Genomic DNA, 20,615 nt, shown 5'->3' on the forward strand with positions numbered 1-20,615 from the left:
GAATATAGAGACACTGTCCAAAGATGCAGGGCTGGGCTTAGGAAACCTAAAGACCACCTGGAGTTGAATCTGGCGAGGGATGTGAACAGCAACAAAAAGATTGCTACCGGTACATCATCAGCAAAAGGATGACTAGGGAAAATGTGGTCCTGATGAGGAATGGGAATGGGCACTTGGAAAGGACACAGGAAAGGCTGAGGCATTGAATGCCACCTTCACCTCAACCTTTACTGCTAAGACCAGCCTTCAGGTGTCCTGGGCCCCTGAACCCTGTGGAAAGTCCAAGGCAAGGAAGACTTGCCCTTGGTGGAGGAGGATCAGGTCAGGGAACATTTAAACAGATTGGACATGCCCAAGGGCCTGATGAGATGTACCCAGTGGAGATGAAGAAGCTGGCCCATGTTGTTGCAAGGTCATTCTTGGGTTTCTCTGCAAGGTCATGGTAATCAGGGGATATCCCTGAGGACTGGAAGAAAGCAAATGTCACCCTTATCTTCAAAACGGCAAGACAGAGGTTCTGGGAAATGACAGGCCCTGCAGCCTGAGCTTGATCAGGTAGTTAAACGTAAGAAGAAACTTTTTTACTGTGAGATGGTCAAACACTGGCACAGGTTGCTGAGAGAGTCTGCGGAGTCTCCAACCTCAGTGATTCTCAAAATCCAACCAGACAAAGCCCTGAACAATCCACTCCAGGTGAATCTGCTTTGAGCTGGTGGTTGGACGAGATGATCTCCAGAGGTGCCCCTACCCTCAACCATGCTATCACGCTGTGAAATTTGCAGTCCTCTCAAGGGAGATGCGGTGCAAAGCAGATACGGTGAAAGCAGACCATAACTTTTGCTGTCCTTTCAGCATGAAGGAGATGGGAGAAGTTCCCGTTACACCACACTGCCTGCCAGGGACTCATCAGACAGGACACGCTCAGAGGAAAGAAAATGAGCAGCAACTCAACCACCTGACTTAAAGCAACAAAAACAGATAGACTACAGTGTCCACTCTCATTTAAATCCAACCATATGAGGAAAACAAGAAAGCAATATTAGATGGTTTTCAGAGGAGGCTGGGGAAAGGAAAATGAAATCAAAGTAGTAAAAAATGGAACAAATTTAGCCGATACAGAGATAAAAGTGAGATAGATGGAGAGTCAGCACAGCTTTCATAAACCCTTGCCAGGACTCAAAAGCCAAACTGCACTAACAAAAGCCAAAATCTCTGTGACACAGCGTACACAGTTTCCAATACTAGCATCGCTGCTCACTACAGTGATAAGGCAGCATGAGGTTTGCAAGAAGGTCCTCAAATGGGTAAGTGGTTTGTGAAAAATGAGAAATACCTACTTTTTGAGTGCTGCAGGCTTAAGTTTGAAATAGACTCCACCACCCTATTTATATGCCGATATGTCTCACAGGAAAAATAAATTCATGGAATAGAGGCAGGTGGTCACAGGTCCTGAGAGTCCATCTTTTTTCCTATTCTGCTCATTCATTTCTCTACATCCTTCCCTAAGGATCTTTTTCTAAAATTCTCCAGTAATGGACAGACCATCATCTTCCTGTGAAACTTATCCCAGCACTCAGCTGCCTTTACAATTACAAAGCTTTTCCCTGCTTTCAAAATTAAATCTCCTTTTGTGCAATCAGTGTCCCTTGCTTCTTATCCTATTTAGCCAGATCACAGGAAAAAGATTATTCCCTTCTTCCTGCAGCAAGCTTTCCTCCACAGTTGACACATAGCTTCCCAGTCTTCTCCAGTTTTTACCTCATTCTCCTTCTGTCAGCCACACTTTCTCAACAGCTGATGAATTTGTCCTCCTCGCTTCCGCTCCCTTTGGCTGATCTGTATTTTTCTAGAGCAGTTGCACCTAAAACTGGCATACAGCTATTTTACTAATGTGGACGAACAGATGTTTCCTTTATAATTTACCAGATACTCTCCTTTTCATATTCGTCATTTCCTTGTTTCACCATGTCACTGGGTCGTGCTCAGCATGGAATGAACTGCAGACCCTGGACGCTTTTCTGCAGAACTGAACTGATGGTACTGCGTCATCTGAAGACCTGAACCTCTCACTACTGAACTGCATCCTGATTTTCCCATGCCATTTCTTCAGCTCATCAAGGCAATTTCAAACCAGAGCCCTGTCCTTCTGCAGGCTTCCTGCTCCTCCTAGTTTCCTGTTTATTATGTATTCCTTTGTCCTAATTACTAACAAAAATACCAAACAGCATCAGATGGCAGAAAGAGCCCTGCAAAACTTTCCTCAATAAATCCTCATATTTTGATAATTAAGCTCTCCTGTATAGTCTATATACCTAAACAAGTGTATGTAGTGCATATTCCCTTATCCTAAGTGTGTGGGACAGCAATGACCATTTTCCTAAAGTAAAGATAAATGACATCTCCTGCTTCTCCACATCCACTGGGATCACCACCCTTTGTAAGAGGAAATCTGAGTGTGTTGACATGACTGGTTTTGTCATTCTTCATTCTGCCTCTTTCTTATCATTATTTCTCCCAAGTGTTCCACTTTTTTCTTGTTGTTCTCATATTCTCCTCATGGAGAGGATCAGGCTTCCCTCTGTCTAGAGCTCAGGAATCTCCTCCACCCTCTGCAGAGTCCTCAAAGACAACCTGCTAATCGCTCTGAGTAAATTTCGTCAGTTCTTCATGTGTCCTGCAGCCCACACTGACTGGCGTCCCCACACATCTGCCATGGGCACTGCCTAACCTCACCTGCCCCGCTGTAGCCCGAAGTACCACTCACCCCTTCTTGCTGTTGCAGCGGAATTTAACCAGGTTTGGGAATGGCTCTGCATTTGTCCCTTCAAGAAGCCAACATGGTTGGAAGCTGTGAGCCCTGCCAGCCAGGACTGAGCTGCTGGGGTGATCACAGGGCATGCCAAGCCTGCTAGGTGGCAACTTCCTGGCTAAGCACCAGTACCCCAGTACCCACTGTGGTCCAGGGACTGGATTGCATGAGGAACAGAAAACTGCTTGTTGTTCGTAAAAGCCTACCAGGGATGCAAGTTCTTCAGGATCTCAAAGCTCTTGTTCTCCTGGGGCTTCAGAAATAGGTTTTTCCAATACACGAGACTGAGCTCCAGGTCCAGCACACCAAATACCTGTATTGTCAGCAGGTCACTCACAGAAACTCTGGTGAGCAGCAGGAGGAAAGGTCCTGTCTCACCTGTGACTGGAGATCTGGAGCAACGCCCAAGAGTCCAAAATCTGTGAGCCAGGATGCCTCCTGTCCCAGCGCACCTCTCAGGCTGCGCCACAAAGTATTGCTCCTGCTGCTGTGGAAAGTCGGACACAGCGCTGTGCATCCTGGTGGCTCTCTGCAGGACGGGCTGTCTCACACCCCTGCCTGCACTAGGCTCTGCTCAGGACACCAACAAATGCCCCTGTGCAGACATGCTTATCTACAGGCAAGGTGAGGGTGAAGAGCACCTTCACCTTTTCCCCTGTAAGAAGAAGCCTTTTGGATGAGTTTCTGCATGCCGAGGTGCACCAGCAACATTGGTGCGATGGTGTTAATATAATTACAGACTTTAGCTTCTACTGAAAAGGTATTCTCACATAAATAGGCCTGGAAAGCCCAGTGGTAGTAACAGGATAAGTAGAGGTGTCTGTGCTTTGCAACAGTTCTAGAAATCCAGAGAGCAATCCCAGCTCACACTTTACAGCTCAGCAGATAACACTGCTTGATCCCATTTTCTTTTCTTCTTCATTTTTTTCCAGCCAAAACAGAAATTGTCTTTTCCTGCACAGGAAAGGGGTGGGGGATTGCTCCTGGAGAACACTTTCTTTGGAAAACTTAATGCATACCTGCCAAATTTGATCGCTTTTGCAAGTAATTATCTTCCACCTTGTAGGTCCAGCGTGTCCAACTGTTGCCCTTTGCCCACCGTTTCCCAGCACCCAGCAGCATGGTCAGAGCAGGGGCATATGCACGTACCAGCTACGCCATACGGCCCTGCTGGTCTGCATTTCACTTGCCCCGGTGCCTGGATTTGCCACAGCCATGTCACAGGCTGGCATGCTGGCTCCGACCCTCATCCACGCAACATTTGTCACTAATTCCAAGCTCGCAGGTTTACATTTTTGAGTCTGCACTTTTTTTTAAAAAAATCCACCCACGCGCTTCCATCCTCAAAGTTTCAAAATGTGAGATGAGTACGTCCTCAAAAAGGCAACCCTGAAGGCAAAGAGGAATGTCAGTGTTATCTACAATTTGTAAGACACACACACATGAAACAGTCTCCTGTCTTTTACAGATGTTTTATCACAGTTTGTGTTAAGCTACTCCTTCAAGACAAAATCAGAGCCCTCAGAACTTCGTCACCTGCCATCAGCCCGCTGGGCTGGGTGCCTAATAAGCACAGACCATTCCATTTCTGGTCCAGCTTCTCTCAAACCTGTCACACCAAATGGTTTGCGAGCCTCAGAGCTTAAGCTGGGCTCCCCTCCAAGCCGTGGATGGTCTCCTAGGCGCATCGGCAAGAGAGCAGGTCACGCACCCCCAGACTCATCTTGCCGTCCAAATTCCACTTCTGTGTAATAACACTATCAAGGAGAAATTACCAGTAATAAATTCCTTTGGATCCAAAGTCGAGCAGACAACGTGATTATGCAGCAACCCAGAGCTTTAAATACCATCTGTATGTGTCATCTCGAACAATACTACAAGCTCAGACGCTACAGATTTATTATTACGAGAGCAATAAATGTTACAGATATGGTGGTTTTCACCTCTCGGTTCTCATCTTGGTTCCACCTAACACAGGGCAAACAGAGGCAGTTGCCTCTTCCGCAACCATAGATTTGAGGCAAAATCCTGCCTACAAGGATGTTGCCTTGGACATGAGGTTTGCCAGTTCAGAGTCCCCAGACAAACAACCCGACTGCTGGACCATGGCCTTGACCATGTCCCTTGACAGCCAGTTGCTAAAAGACAGAAGGGAGCTACAGGGAGAGACATGTTCCCAGGCTGGCTTTTTATGCATTGGGCAACTACGGTCAGTGGGCCACAACCGGGAAACAAAGTCTGCCTTGCTGAGTCCAGCAAGGTCTTCTCCCCACCAGATGCGGTGCAAGGAGGAAAAGCATTTCCCATCTTTGACTCTGGGGTCTGCAGTATAATTTAAAGCTTTTTCAGCAAGAAGCGCACGCTGCCGGCTGCCAGCAGCTCGGAATGGGATCTCTGCGGGCTCAGGCAGTCCAGGCACAAGCACACATGCTGCAGCTGTGCCTCTTCCCACACACAGAGGACCCGTCTCTCAGAGCATGGCACCCCGAGCCCTGCCTGAGGTCCTCCCACCGCGGCCAGCACGCAGAAGGCCAGGAGCTGTCTCCCGCGGCCCCGCTGCTGGTGGTGCCCCAGCATCTGCATTCAACAGCGGGAATCAAGGCGGGTAAGGACACTAAATATGCATTAATGGGGAATCCAGCGTAGGGCACTGCGTTACTGCAGACGCTGGGTTTTCAAACCGCATGTTGGCATGCATACCGCACCTCAGACACTTGAGCCCCTTCAGGGAAGCAGATTAAGTTGGTGCCACAGGAACACTGAGTTACCATTTAAGTCTCACAAACAGGACCAGCCTAGCAAGCAGTTTTGTATGAATAATGCATAAAAAAAAAAAAAAAAAAGCTGGGAATGGTTTGTAAACAACAAAGGAGGTGGAGAGCCATTAGCTGAGTGATCTCGCATTCCTCGATTTGCTTTATCAATCTCGGTATTCAGAAAAAAAAAAACCTTAAGAGCAGTCCAGGCTCCCCAGTGAATCAACAAAACCACACAAAGGACTGTACCACTTTTCACAGCCTCCAGGCTGTGCATTAGCTTTTAGCAAAGGTACCTACCACATGAATAATGCAGCACGTCTTCCAGAGCATCTGTACTCCGATCAATCCACAGTAGCAAATAAAAACCTTTCACCACGCCTTTCTATCAGGCAGCAGGACCTTTTTACAGCTGCTCAGAGGCATATCCTTGGAAAAACAACCCTATCTGCTACCAGAGCTGGAAGCCTTTTAAACCAGCCAGCTGGGAACCAGTCTTTTAAATCAACCATCCTGTGATGGGCCTTGATTTTATCAATTGCCTTTCTTTGTCTTTTGTTCCTACAGGATCCACACCCACTGTTACGGGATTCAGATTAAGGGAGCTCAGACTAAGGTTTCAGTCTGCTTTCATTAACAGACACGTGCCACCCCCCAAAAGCAGCAGCTCACAGCCTGCAGCCTGCCCAGGCGCCCTCCCCTTCCCCAAAGGGACAAGGTAGCCCCACCAGCCACATGGCAGGCACGCCGCATCCCTCTCCTGCGCTGTAAAGCAGCCCCATCACCAAACCCTTCCCCGGTGTGGGGGTACGGGCAAAGAGCCTTCACCAAACCAAGTAATACGCTCAAATCTCTGTATTTTCAGAGGCAAAGCAGGTAATGGAAAGCGGTGCTTTGTCCGTGTCCATCCCTAGCCCCCATTTTAACATCAGTCCTCTGCAGAAACATGAAGGTCCCTTCTCCTTGTCAGCCAGACGGGAGCTTTGGGAGCTGCTTCTGTCACCTCATTTCAGCACAACCTGCAGGCTAACGGCTACCTGAGGGAGGACGTGCTGCTGGTGCGGATGGATTAGCATCTGCAGAGGTGGTGCGGGACAAAATGACAGCAGCGAGCAAGATCTCGAAGGAGACCGTATTCTAGAGATGTGTTATCTTTCATCAGAAAATCCATCTCTAAATAACACTCCAAAATATTTGCAGTTCTCCAGCGTGGCAAAGATACTTAAACCCTCGAAAGCTGGTTGTGAAGAAACACCTCTGCCTGTAGTATAAACATTGCACAAATACAGAGGACATGACGCAGGGGGTGAAGGAGTCACTTGAGATGGGAATGAGTTGATTTCCTCATCCACAAAACAGCGAGGCCCAAACCTTTCTCTGAGCGGTCACAGCAGCCCCTTTTGCCCCTTGTTTTCAGTGCACGCTGGCCAGGGCAGGACAGAAGCTCTCAAATGTGTCCCTGGGAAGAGGCTTGTCAGACCTTCCCCCATGCTAGCAGTAGGTTACAGCTTATGCAAAGGGTACCAGGTGGACACAGCCCCAGGAGAGACAAGACAGTGGCTCCTCCACTGACACAGGCACCTCCACTGGCACGGGACCACAAGCAGAAGGTGGTTCCAGCATTTTTGCCTCCCCCAAATATCCGCTTGGGCCAGGGAAGGCAAACATTGCATAGACACCTGTCCTGTACCGAACAGCAAGACTCCACCTGCCCACTGCAGCTCTGCACCCCACAAACATCGTCACCAGCTAGTACCACATCGTCTCAGAGCATCTTTCTAGTGAGGGACCCCAAAGCAGCCCACCAAGGGCCAAGGACATACCAAAGCCCCAAACTTGGCAAAGTGCACATTGTGCAAATTCTGTTCATGTTAGTAGATACACCAAGTGTTGTGAACCTCAAAATAATTTTAAGCACATATGTTGAGGGGCAGGCTAGGGCTGCCAGGAGTGAAACAAGACCACTCTCCGCAAGGTAAGGTTGAGACAGCAAAAATCCAGTGGCCATCCTGGATGAGCTCTCTGGCTGCGTTTGTATTCAGCCAAGATGACACCACAACGCACTCCCCGAGGCAGGCAGCAATGCCCAGACACGTCCAGCATAAAAACTCCGTGACAGTAACACCTGCTCACAGCACTGCCACATCCCCACCACCTGGTATTACTCCATGGCTGTGCTCTTTGTCACGCTGGCACAGCAGGGAGATGGATGAGGGAACATACGTGCCTTCACAAATATAGCTCAGCCAGGTTATTTTTAACTGGGTCATCCCAGCACAGCCAGTGGCAACAGCCAGGAGCAGGGAAGAAAGCAAAGATAAAAACTGGTGGAGACCACAGCCTCAGGCAGCTCTTGAGAGGCTCAGGCTCCCCTATCACCTGACCCGAGGAGGAGTCCAAGACTGTATTTAGGGTGGGATCCCCCAGAAAAAGCAAAGCCACGTCGTGAAGTACTGGCTGAATTGTCACCAGTTCTTTATTTTTTTGCTGGCGTTCCAACTTTTAAGTCCAACCCAACTTCCAAGCCTGACACTGACTGTGTTCTTACGCCTCCCCTGGGACGAGTGGGAGAAGCAAAAAGAAATTACAACAATAACGCATACAGAATCACAGGAAGAAATTAGGCCAGAAAGCACTCCTGGAGGACCCGAGTCCTATATTCAACGCCCAGCAAAGCTCACTACAAAGGCAGGTCACGTTGCTCAGACTGTTCAGCTGAGTTTGGAAGACTAACGAGGATGGAGGCCCCACAGCCTCCTTGGGAAACCTGTCTACCTACAGTCTTGTGGATAAGCCCAGGCTGCGGTTGGCCTGCAGGGCTTGCAAAGCTACCCAGATGACTCTGGACAGATTTGCTGCCCACTAGGACCCTCGTGGCTTTCACTGAAGAGCTGCTCTCTGCCAGTCAGACCTAGGCTGCACCATTGCAGAGAGCTGCTGCAAATCAGGGGCAGAAGTTGACATTTATCTTTGTTGAAGTTCATGAGGGGATGTTTTTCCCCTCATGAGAGGCATAAAGCATGCTGGGAGGCTCCAGGTTGCTTAGGAAGCCCAGGGGCTGGGAAGTGCCCATGGAGGGTCTGTTGCCAGACCTTGGAATTCCCTGCAATGGCCAGACAAGCCTCACTCTTCCCATAAGCAACCGAAGTGATTCAGCCTGGAGCGAGGGAGCCTGAGGCAGCTGTGGCACCATCACTGTCGCTCTGCTGCCAACGGTGCCTGGAGCTCCACTTCCTGAAACTTCACACCTCTCACTCAGGCCCAAGGAGTGAAACACCACCTCACTGCACATGAATTCCCCCAGGCTGCAAGAGAGTTGCTTCATAAATATTTTTAAGACAACGTCACCTAGAAATCAAGCTGAAAAGCACAGCCCACCCTCCAAGGAGTGTGAAGAAACTTGGGCTCAGGTCAACGCAAAGTCAGTTTGTCCATCCCAGGAGGGATGGAGCAATCCTCCAGGGATGAACCCCCACTTGGTGGCAATACCATTTTCTGGCAGTTCAACCTCCCCCTTCATCACATGTCCCCTGTCTGCTTTATCTGGTGCCCCTACTCTGCAGGCTCTGACAGAAAGGAAGATGATTCGTTGAGGACACAAATAGCTTCAGTCGACATCGCCTTTAAGAACCACAGTAGTGGGTTGGGGGAATGTGAAAGGCTGGCAAACCCCAAAATGACCCTGAAACTGAACTCAGTTTCATTAGGCTTATCAGAGCTCCCAGGAAGGGCAGGAGGCAATATGACTGAAGCAGAGGATGGGGCCACCTCAGCCTCTCTGGAGAGCGAGCCCCTCCTTCTCCTGGTTTACCTCCAGCTTTCCAAGATAGCCTGTGTACTCCAGCAGAAAGATAAAGCTGACTTGCCTTCATTCTCCAGAGACAATACCCTCTTTCACTCTGCTGGTTACCTGGGCAGCAAAGAAAATATTATTGCTTATCAACTTCCTTGTGAGTACTAATGTGCTTCTGAATTCAATGAGAGGGCAAATTCCACCTTACAGAGCTTTTCTACCTTGGCAAGATCCTGCTCTGTTATGAAAGAAAAGCAAATACAACAATCCCAGTTCAAAGAACAATAAAAACTGGAAGCCTCCTCCACCCCCCTACCCCACAAAAACTCATTATAAAAAGGAAATGGTGAAATGCACAAACTTTAAGAGACATTGCCACATTTCTTGTCAGAAAGGCAGCCTTGAAAAACTCATCACCTGACTCTCTGCAAGCTCAGCAGTTTCTCCTGAAACCAGAACACCATGCTTTCGGTCTCCTATTTCACAGCTAGAAGTTTCTTGCCATTCAAGGCCAAACCGGCTTCTGAGTTTCTGAAACCCAAGTTCAGCTACCCATCAAAAAGATGGACCTGGGTGTCAGTAGCCTGCCATGTTGTTTGGGAAACTAGGGATGCTTGGTCCCACTGCTCTTTATCGTGAGGTCTAAGCATGCCTGCAGACATCTGCCAGATGGGGTATCTCGGTTACACGCTACTGTACAGAAGGCCTTCCTTGAAGCAAAGCTGAGCAACAGCTTTGGGGGGTTTAGCCACCCTTAGGGAATCCCAAGACCTTTGTTAGTTGGCCACAGGAGTCCAAGTGGGGTCCACAGGTCTAGCCCGAGTGCTTCCCAAACCTCTTCTGCCTAGCTGCCAACAGGACACAGATGCATTAGGAAATCTGAAGTGACCATCAGGATGGCAAGGCAGTGGAAATACAGCAAGTGCAGATGTTTCTCCTGAGTTCTGTGAAGGTTTGGAGGCTACACTCTTCACTTGAATGCCTGAAGATACAGCCCTCACATCTAACGTGATCTACTGTAACCACATTACACCATGACTGAAGGTTTGTGCACTAACACTAACCAGCCCACAGGCTAGAAACTAGATGAGATTCTAGCCAGCAAGACTAAGCCTGGCCTTAGGATCTCATCTCCAAAGTTACCTGGGAAAACTGAGAGTCTGATCAACCAAGTGAAAATGGAAACTGCTACAGAGCTGGGGCACTAACCAGGCTCTGACTGTGCAGGCAGGAAAGCACAAGCACCGACGCAAGGACACAGTCTAGGACACCTCACGTCTGGTGGTCTCCAGTCCAGCCTCACAGTGAACCTGCCCATAGCTCTCAATCAGTGCCAATGTGGAGCCTTCAAAAACCCCAAGATGAAGGCCTCCACCTGCCTAGTCCCGAGGCTGCACCGCCCTTCTGGGGATGCAGCTTTCTTTAACGTCTGACCTACTTCCCTCCAGCTGCAGCTTGCGTCCTTTTCTCCTTGTTACACTGTCACTGCCAAGAAGAGCCCGGCTCTGTAACTGCCCTTCCAGGAGTTGTATCCTGCTGATAGTAAATGGGTTTGTCAGCAAAAGACACGGGCACCTATTACCATGGGGTAGAGAAGAACCAGCTGTGGGTTTCCCCATCGTGAGCCAGAAGCAAAGGCCAACAGACCCTGTCCTTCTGGGAGCAATGGCAGCAGGACCTTGTTCTTTGAAAGGTGATGGGCAGCACCAGAGGTCCTCTCTGAAGCCCACAGCTGCAGAGTTTTTCCACCTCTCTTGCTGCATCATCTGCATGCAAAAAACACGTAGGGGCCCACAGAAGAGGGAAATGTTGGGGAGCTCTCCCACATCCATGCAGCACCTGTAGAATTGCTTCATGATTGCAGTTGAGGCTTTTCTCTTTGACTGGCTCATTAAATCAGAATTGACATCTCTCTGTTCTCCAGAAAACTCCTAATGCAGTTTCGAGCTCTCTAACAGCAGGCCCCATTTACCTAATGCATGACAAGCCAGCAAGAGAGTAAGGCAAAGGCAGGTGTTACAGACACAACAGCCAATGCTTTCTTCTGCCGCATCACAAGTTTTAATATCGATTCACCATTTAGAGCAGAAATAGCGAGTTCAGTTTTGCTCTTTTTGGTTCTTAGCCTGGCTTTGACTGATGCTGACTAAGCGGGAGGACTACCCATGCTTTCCCTGCCAGGGAAGTGAGATTCTGTGCCCATTCATTCACACGCTGGGCTTGGCAAATGCACGGTCTCTGGGAAACCAGTGGCATCACTCTGAACCGAATCCATCGGTGGAAGTGGCCAGAAGTAGCGTTTGGTTCAGACTGGGAGCACGCTTTCGAAGCAAATCTCCTTATTGCTGCCATTTACTGCACTCCAGGTTGCATTGCACAACCGTCTCGGAGCATGCAGACAGGATTCACTCCAGATGAAGCTAAAATCATTCCAGGATCAGAACCCAGTGCACTCCATCTGCTAATGGGACTGGCGGGGTCAAACTAAAATGCTCAAAATGCCTGTGGATATGAAGTCCTGGTACCACGTCTTTCACTCCACAGGTCTACTCCTCTTGCACTGTAGATGTGCCTATGGTTAACAGATAGGTGAGGTCAGTCACTGCACAGACACTTTTCCATAGACATCCCTCTCTGTTTGACCTTCAGCTCTGCCTGTCTTCAGATAGACTATTTTCTTTACCTCTTCTCCACCAAGTGTTGCTCTTTCATCGTGGTTTTGGGTGTTCTTCTATCTCTGATCATTTCGTTCAGCATCACTGCTCTCCCCTGTGACCAGTCCCCCTCTTCATACCTCCTATCTGTCAGTGATGAAGATCAGCCTCTCCTCTCATACAGTATCTTATTTCTTACATACTTCATTCCTGCCAGCCTCTTTGCATATCTCCTCCAAAACGAGTTTTGATCACCTTCCAGCTCTGTCCCTCTGCACCACCCCTCTCTCCAACCCTTCCAGCTGCCACGTCCCAGCTGAGCTCCCAGCTACAGGCTCACTCTCTCTCCCTCTACCACTGCTGCTTTCCATGCCAGCCTATTTCTCCAGCACAGCTGATATCCACACCGACAAGCTGACCTTTTCTCTGCCTTTGAGTCAGCTCTGGGCATCTGTGCCTTGGGGACTTTTTGAGCCAAAGGCTTATCTGTCTGTTTAGCCAGCCCTAATGTATTTTCCGCCTGCAGATTCATCTAATGGCTTTTCTTGAACCACATCCCCAACATCCTGTGTCAATGAGTTCCACTGTTTATCTGTATCCTGTAGTTCCTGGGTAGTGATAAACAGAGGAACAATCACTCCCTATCTGAACTCTCCATCCCATCATCATACCATATGTCAAAGGCTATATGTCATATCCCTTTTCAGGCACACCTTTTCCAATCTAAACAGTTGTCCCTCTCTGCCTTCTCTTCTGCACTACCACATCCTCAATGAGCTGCAGAAAGCTAGCATTGCATGAGGCGTTCAAGACACAGCTGCACTGTGGATGTACCCAGACAGTATTTGATCTTTTCGTAGTGCCAGTAGAAAGAAAAAAAAAAAAAAAAACAAGGAAGGAAAAAAAAAAGGAGAAAAAAAAAAGAAAGGTAGCACAGCTCTTGAAGTCTGGCTGTGAATTAAAGCAGCATTTGAACTCCTGACATAATGCAGGCCGGGCAGCTTGGGACAAGATTTCCATGCCTTAGACAGCAAAAACAAAGACTGTCTGTGTGAAGAAGAGTGAAAAGAAAAGCACTGGGTAGGACACAGTGGGCCACACTGCACCTGGCTGAATATGCAGTTTTCTCTGGGTATCTTATATGCATTCATGAAATTACATCTGCATCCAGGACTTTTCAGTACCCGAGAAAGTCTTCAGGCTCCAGGAAACTTCTACAGATTGCTCAGAGCCTGGGGAATGTCAGCACCGTGCTCCCAGCTCTTGCTCAGCCACAGATCACAGCAAGAGGGAACAGTCCCACCGGGGGGTCCCCGAGCAGGCTCGGGGGATGCAGGTGAGCGCTGCCGCTGCCCTGCGTGACACCCTGGGTGCCCCACGATGCCGGGGAACTCCAGGCACCGGAAGGACAGCAGACAATGACACGGTGAGATAATGGAAGTAAAGAAAGGGAAAGGTTTCTAGAAAGAGCTCAAAATAAAGACCTGAACTTCCTGGGGAAGGCTTGCCTTTCTGCAGGAGTCCAAGACACTTGCAGATTTCCAGACTTACGGACTAAGACCCCATGCAATCACTTGCCTGTACTGCCGGTGGCCAGCGGCACCAGTGGCAGCAGAACCCCACCACGGTGAAAGGTGTGTGAAACCCGTGTAGGGCCGCATATGGTGTCTGTGCCATTAATCTGCCGAACCCCACAACTGAGCTTGACTGCAAGACACGCAGAAACACAAGTATAAACACTGCTATATTTTTTTTTATATGCAAGACACAAGCTGTGATGAAGCCACAGAAAAGTTCATGGTGCAAGTTCATGCTGTCAGGGAAGGAAGAATAGGTGAGACACTGGAAAACTCTTCTGAAAAACACAAAACCGTACGCAAGATAATAACTGGTTTCACTGGTTTCTCAAAATTGAAAGAAAGAGAAGGTAGAGAAATTGTCACTTCAGTTCCCTCTTTACACATCAAACAGATCTACTCTTAATTAAGTTTAAGAAGTCCTGTTCCACTAAGGGCCCACAAAGGGCTGGGCACCAAAACCAAGCCTCAACAGTAAGAGATTCCCCAAGCTAAAACCTAATAGCAAAATGATCTTTATTGAAATGTTTTTTGAAACGCCAAGGATGATCACAATATACTCAAGGACATCCTTTTGCCTCCATCCGGTCATGTCTTGGTTTAAGATAGAACAGAGCCAATTTTATTGTCAGTAATTTTACTTTTCAGCTAACAGCACTCTGTGAAATTAAGGGCATATTTTTCAGACAGTATCCGTCTCTATAAACAGATAAGGCCTGATGTTTATAGTTAATATGCAGAGAGAATAGTATGCAGAGAGGCTCTTGCTTACACTTATTGCTGTAGCATCCAAGGTCAGCTAACACCATTATTTGCCCCATTAGAGGGTTGGAAGCAGAAAAGTATAGAGGGGTCACACCTGCAGGGAGGAGCAGAGAGGACAGGTGACCCAAAATTGACCAACAGGGTATTCCATCCCATCTGCCCCATCCTTAGTATAAAAGCGGAGGGATCAAAGGGGTCAGCCTCTTTCTTCAGTGGCCGGTGTCTGAGAAGGACTCTTTCTGTTAGTCTGCCTTTGATCCTGATCCATGCATTCCTGAACCCAGATCCAGAATCTAGCTCCCGGCCGTCACTGAGTCCAGTCTGGGGCTTCCCCAGTGCCTGCGGTGATGTGTTCATCACGCTGGGAGCTTGATAAGGTGTTGTATATGTTGTATGTATTTCATTATTTTCTTATTAATATTATTATTATTTTCTTTTTATTATTAATATTTCATTAAAGTAGCTTTAGTTTTCTCTTCAACCTGCAAGTCTCTCTCCCTTACAAGTCTCTCTCCTTATAAAAAGAGAGCATCTGTCGTTTGTTTAGTGTCCAGCCCAGCCTAAACCACAACAAGTGGATGGACCCGTAAAGCAGATATGTGTGCTGCAGAAAGTTATGGATTCTCACCACTTGTCCAAGTTCAACACTTACCATGAGCATTGGGAACGAAGTATGGGCGATAGGACCAAGGCAGACTTTCCAGTTCGACCTTAGCTATGGGTTTCCTTGGTTTAACTCCTTAGAACTTTGGTTCCTAATATCATTACGAGGTTTTCACTTCTATCATCACAGAATCACAGGCGAATTTAGGCTGGAAGGGGCCTCTGAAGGTCTGTAGCCCAAATTTCTGGTGAAATCTAAATCACACCAGGTTTCTCAGGGCCCTGTCCACATGAATTCTGAAAATCTCGAAAGACGGAGGTACTGCAGGCAGCAAACCATCCTGCTAAGCCCCTGTCTGACGAATAACCATGACCTCAGTCAGTCAGTACACACCAGTTGCATAGGCAGGTACTGGTCCTACACAGTGCTCTGCTTCCACGAGGATGAGTCACCTATCTGTCCCTCTCCAGAACTCCAGCAAAGACAGTGAAGTCCATCTCCACTTACAGTCAATGTCCAAAGCAGCTGAGAGGACTCCTGCCTTCTAATTGTCATCCCTCCAGTGACCATAACACAAAACTCAGGAGAGAAAGTTAGCTGTCGTGTTGGGGAACAAGAGTTTGCCCTAAAGGCAAAGCCCAGCAGAACATGCTGAGGGCTTGGAGAGAGGAGTGTATGCCCTCCACCATAATGAGACAGGATGCTTTGGGGGTGACAACCCAGGGAAAAAAATCTCTGAAGGACGCCAGGTAGCTGCTGTTCAGCTAATGGCAGGCTGAGAGGTGTCACCTACTTCCAGAGAACACTGCTGTCTGCACTGAGTGACATTATTTAGATGGTCATCCTCTTCAAGTTTCTAGCAATACATAACCCCAGGAAGCTCTTCCCACGATTGCTCCTCTTTGCTGCTAACAGCACAACTGCCTTATTATTTTGCCAAATAATAACTTCTGCTTCCAGCTACTGGCTCTCATTACGGTTTGTCAGACAGACTGAAGAATACATTATCTATAAAGATACAAGAGGCTTCTGATCTTTTCAACTCCACAGGAACCAAGAGTTCACTAAAACACAACCTGGACGCCAAGAAAGATGAAAGTGTCAGCTTTCCACTTGAGCTTTTTTACTTGTAAAATCTCAGTGAGGGGGTTAGTTTTTCTGCTCCAAGACTTGGTTTGCCTGGCACGGTGTATCACACCCATCGCTATTGCACAGGGCTTAATGTATGGTGAGGGGCACAAGTCTGAAATAGATGCAAGGGGCTGTAAACTCAAGCCCTTCAATCTCTATTAAGCCTTTAAATGAGTGTCATGATTTTTAAAACTGTGAGACGCTGAACTTCTATTGATTTCTATGGAAGCTGTTGGATGCCAGGCTATCATTAGCAAAATCAATCTTTTCAATTAAGACTTCAGGCATCAGTTACTGACATCAAGACCTTTGCAAATTCAGAGAGAAACATGAGCCGTAGCCATGACCACAGGCAGGAGGGGTCAGAAGAGAGACTCTGATCCTCCCTGACTGTAAGGAAAAGAGCCTCTACATGTAGGAGGAGATGAATATTATGAGAGCAGGAACTCGGAGCAATGCTATTTTGATTTTGTTTTTGTTCCTGTGTATGTGTATTTTGGTATTCAAATTAAATTAGAGAAAATGGCAGAGAAAAATAATGTGAACTAATTACATTTAAGTAGATGTTGTCAGGACAATCTTTGACTTCTTCTATTTGTCTATTGCAATTAAAGACCTGTCTGGGTTCTCTGTGCCTATTACCCTGCAATTTTGTTGCCAGCACAGGCTCCTTTTAGGAGCCAGATAGAATGGAAGGAACCAGAGGATGACAAGGAAGATTGGTCCTTCCTGGCATCGTTCACGTCACCAGACAGCGTTCCCAGTAACATCAATGTGAGGTTCCTTGGAAAAGAGCACTGCAACTGTGCTGGCAGTTCAGTTGAAATGGTAGCTATGTTTTTCTAAGGCAATACGTTTTATATTTTTCAAGATTTGTGTATTCTTGCTCAGGGCAAACACTGTGAAACACTGGTTTAAATAACTGGTTTTAAATAACCTCACACGTAACCATGCAGAAGGTGACTGACAGCTGAACTGCACTGGCAGAGCCGAACTTTCCACAGCCTGGAATGCAAAACTCCACAGATACCTGATGGGAGAAGAGCTGCTGTCATACAGAGGGCAGTGAAAAGCCTATGTCTGGATTCAGCACAGATCACCGCTGTGACAATGGCGCTGGGTGGCATTCAGGGGCAGGACCACTTCGAGGGTCCTTTTGGCAGATTGGCAAATGTCTTACGTGCAAACGTCTTACGTGCAAACGGTCCCCGGCAAAGCGAGACCCAGGTGAGGCTGGAGAAGGACCGTCAGCTTCGGGAGAAATCCACTGCTCCCAGTCCCGCGCTTGCAGATGCTCTCATTGGCCTGCGGCGTTGAGTCCATACCCCAACCCAGGGAGAGGACAATGCCTGAGAAAAAGGCACTTGTCTACCGAGCACAACCCGTGCACCCTGCCTGCGGTTCCCAGAACACCTGGGATGGGATCCAGAGTTCTCTGGCTCTCCCGAGGAGGATTTCAGCCTCTCCACAGGCACCCTGCAAGAAGAGTTTAAATCATGGTATCTGTAGAGGAAGAATTGCTTAATTTCTGCTCTCGGGAGTAAGGCCAGGACTTGCCTTGGCTCCTGCCTCCACTTTTTTTATGACTGTCCCCGCTCTACTCTACACAGCGGCTGGAGCCACAAGGCTCATAGTTGCTTTACTAGTGTAACCCTGACCTCGAGAGCATTGACCATCCACCTTTTCCTGGCAAGAGCTCTCACCCAGCATTGCCCCCTCTGCCGTTTAAGCACAGCTCAAAGAGCTGCAGGGGGAAGAACAAGCCGGAGTTTGGCCTCTCCTGCTTTCCTGGAAGCTATCTAATCAGTTTCCATGGACTTTGTCTCCACCTCAGTGATAAAAATACCACAAATGCTGGGAGTTTCTACTGTTTTGTCTTCCATATCATTTTTCTCAGTGACTTTGTCCCACAGAGGGAACAAGGCAGTGCAGAGTCATCGCTGCAGAAGACCTCCTCTCTGCAGGTAGGAATGCCCATATTTCCTGGCACAGAGATAAAGAGCACAGTGACTCACCAGACTGGAAAGAAACAAACCAGAGACCAGAAGGATGCTCAGAAGAAAGAGGGAGAGACAGGCCAAACTTTGGGCAGTGCTCTGGAAAATGGGAAACCATGTGAAATAGAGCAGGGAGCAGATCAACAGGGGAAGAGAGAACGGGGCTTGGAGCTGCACACTATCATTGGTCCTACCACAGTCAGTGGCATGTCTCCAAGCTTTAGAAAGGGCTTTCCTTGGCTGAGGGTCAGAAAGTCCTATTTGTGAATTTCAAAGTGCTTTGGAAATAGTAAGCATCAGCATTACCCTAATAAAGCCCTGCAGGGTGTATTTTCAAAATGGAGAATTGCTGGCAAGCCTGTAATACCGCAGAGGGGAAATCCCTGGAAATACTAGGCCAGTCTGGCTTCTGCTTGCAAGCCAGTGTAACCCTGCGAGTGTCCAACCCCCTCAGCCCACACAGCCTCTGGATGATCTAAAGATCTTTCCTGTTTCTCCTGCGGAGAGGCAGAAGGCGCGTCAGCGTAATTGCTATGTGCTGCAGGCTGTTTGCCTCCGTCAGCTCTCTGCAGCCAGAGCAGCTTGCCGTGCACTTCGGGGAAGCCAGGTAATGACTGCATGTGAAACACCTCACCGCATTCTCGCTCCGGTGTCTTCTTGCCATGGGAGCAAGAGACCAGACCGTCTGTGACCCTGCTGGGCACCAAGAGGCGGCCAGCCCCGGCTGTTTCGAAGAGCAGACACTGTCCAGCCTCACCAAGGATGGTCCACCGGTCGGTCACCTTGGCTCTGAGCAGGAGGTTTAGCAGCAAATCCCTCAGCAGCCACCCAGACATCAGCCCACTGGACAACTCCAATATCGGCTACCATTTTATCACCAAAAGACACTGCTGCTCTTTATACCTGGCAGATGGGAATACTCCAATAAGGTGGTGGGGGTTATTTTCATTGAAGCAAACACTCCAAGGAAACTTTCTTAGCAAAGGTTTATTTATGAGAGTGGAAGACAGGGTCTGGCCATTAAGGATCAGGATTCTGCTGAGGTCCCCTTGGACCAACCAAGAGCAGATGGTGGGGAACTGATGTGGGACAGTCTCTCTCTACCCTGTTTCTTCACAGAAGGTCTCTGTCATACGCTGTCACAACACTGAAATCCCTGCTGTGGAAATCCAGGCCCACCAGGGTAGGATGAAGACTTCAGTCTGTGCAGCCACTGTAGGCCAAGGAGCACAAAAACCTACGAGGCAGCGAACTGACCACAACAGATGAGGAGCCTGCAAGGTCATGTACAAAACCTATCTTGGCTTGCGCCTGAGGCAGCTGTCTTTCACTCCAAAACATCACTGTCACTTCTGGGGATTTGCCAAAACCTTCGTTTCTCTCCCTAAGTCTCTGTAACACTGAAGCACCCATGTGCTTTGGGCTCACGCAGTTCACAGACAGGCACCTGCTCCGTACTCAAGAGTACACACCCAAAACACCAACCTCTCAGCACTTGCGCATCTGGCAGTCCAGACAGCCCAGAGGCAAGGGAGAACGGCCCTTGCACTGGCACCACAAATGGGTTCCAGGGACCAGCAGCCTGCCCAGTGCCGACCAACCTAGAAACAGGCTCACCAAAACACAGACAACCCAAAATCCACTCACCATCCAGCTGCTAACAAACATAGCAGACACAGAAACACTCGAAATATTATCCATTACTGACATTTTCCAAGCAAGAAATCTGCTTAGAGGGGACAAACCAACATACTCAAGAGACAGGCAGAAATTACCCAGGAGGGAAAAAAGAGTGAGAAACCCACCACATCTGGAGATACCCTGACCTGCTGTCAGGAAACCCACCTGCTGCGCAGACACAGCCAGCAACCGGCCTGATCAAGGGGACGGCAGTGAGCAATGCAGCTGGCACAGGGAGAGCAGCGGTCCCCTTCTCCCCCCGGACGTGCAAAACTGGCACACTCATGCAGAGCTGCTTTGCCTCCAAGGAAGAAAGGTCAGGAGGAGCTCGGGGCAGAGCAGAGGTGCAGGGAGCAGAATTGTCTGGCTCTTTCTCCAAACATCTCCAGAGCCTGGGCCTCGCTTTTCTCAGGTCTACAAAGACAACGGGATTTGATTTGTTGCTATGGCCTAATGGACTGAATGAATTTGAAATAACACTCATTGATGGAGCTATAGATTGTCCGCAATAACACTAATTCACCAAGCAACATCAGCACAGATGAAAACGCCTCCTTTTTGCCTTGTCTCTAAGAAGCAACCAGCTCCCCCATCCCACCTCTTGAAGCTTTGCTCTAGAGTTTCCTGAAACGTTCACACCAAAACGTGAACTCCCTGCATGTCTCCATCAGTCATGCTCTATCTCTCATCAAACCAGAAGAGATCTGAGCTCTCCAAAGAGGGCACAGCCAGTGGGAGAACAAAGGGAACAGCAGGGCTACACAGGCTGCTCCTTTGTTAACCCACCGGGGAGCCTGCGTTGGGAAGATTAAAAGGCAAACAACACCCACCCCCTGCAAGTGTTCTCCG

The 20,615-nt window shown here is 48.5% G+C and overlaps 1 protein-coding gene across 3 annotated transcripts in view; it reads right to left on the bottom strand.

The window, feature by feature from the left end:
* The window catches only part of CORO2A (coronin 2A), a 59,482-nt gene that overhangs the window by 37,525 nt on the left and 1,342 nt on the right, over positions 1–20,615 (bottom strand). For 2 of the 3 annotated variants that reach the window (XM_063320706.1, XM_063320708.1), the window contains exon 2: positions 19,932–20,180. The exons of the other annotated variant lie outside the window; for it this stretch is intronic. The gene's annotated coding sequence lies outside the window, so the exon portion shown is untranslated. The remainder of the gene's footprint in view (positions 1–19,931; positions 20,181–20,615) is intronic. 3 annotated transcript variants of the gene reach the window in all.

Source organism: Chroicocephalus ridibundus, chromosome Z, assembly GCF_963924245.1.
Source record: "Chroicocephalus ridibundus chromosome Z, bChrRid1.1, whole genome shotgun sequence".
In the NCBI taxonomy this organism is placed as follows: Eukaryota; Metazoa; Chordata; class Aves; order Charadriiformes; family Laridae; genus Chroicocephalus; species Chroicocephalus ridibundus.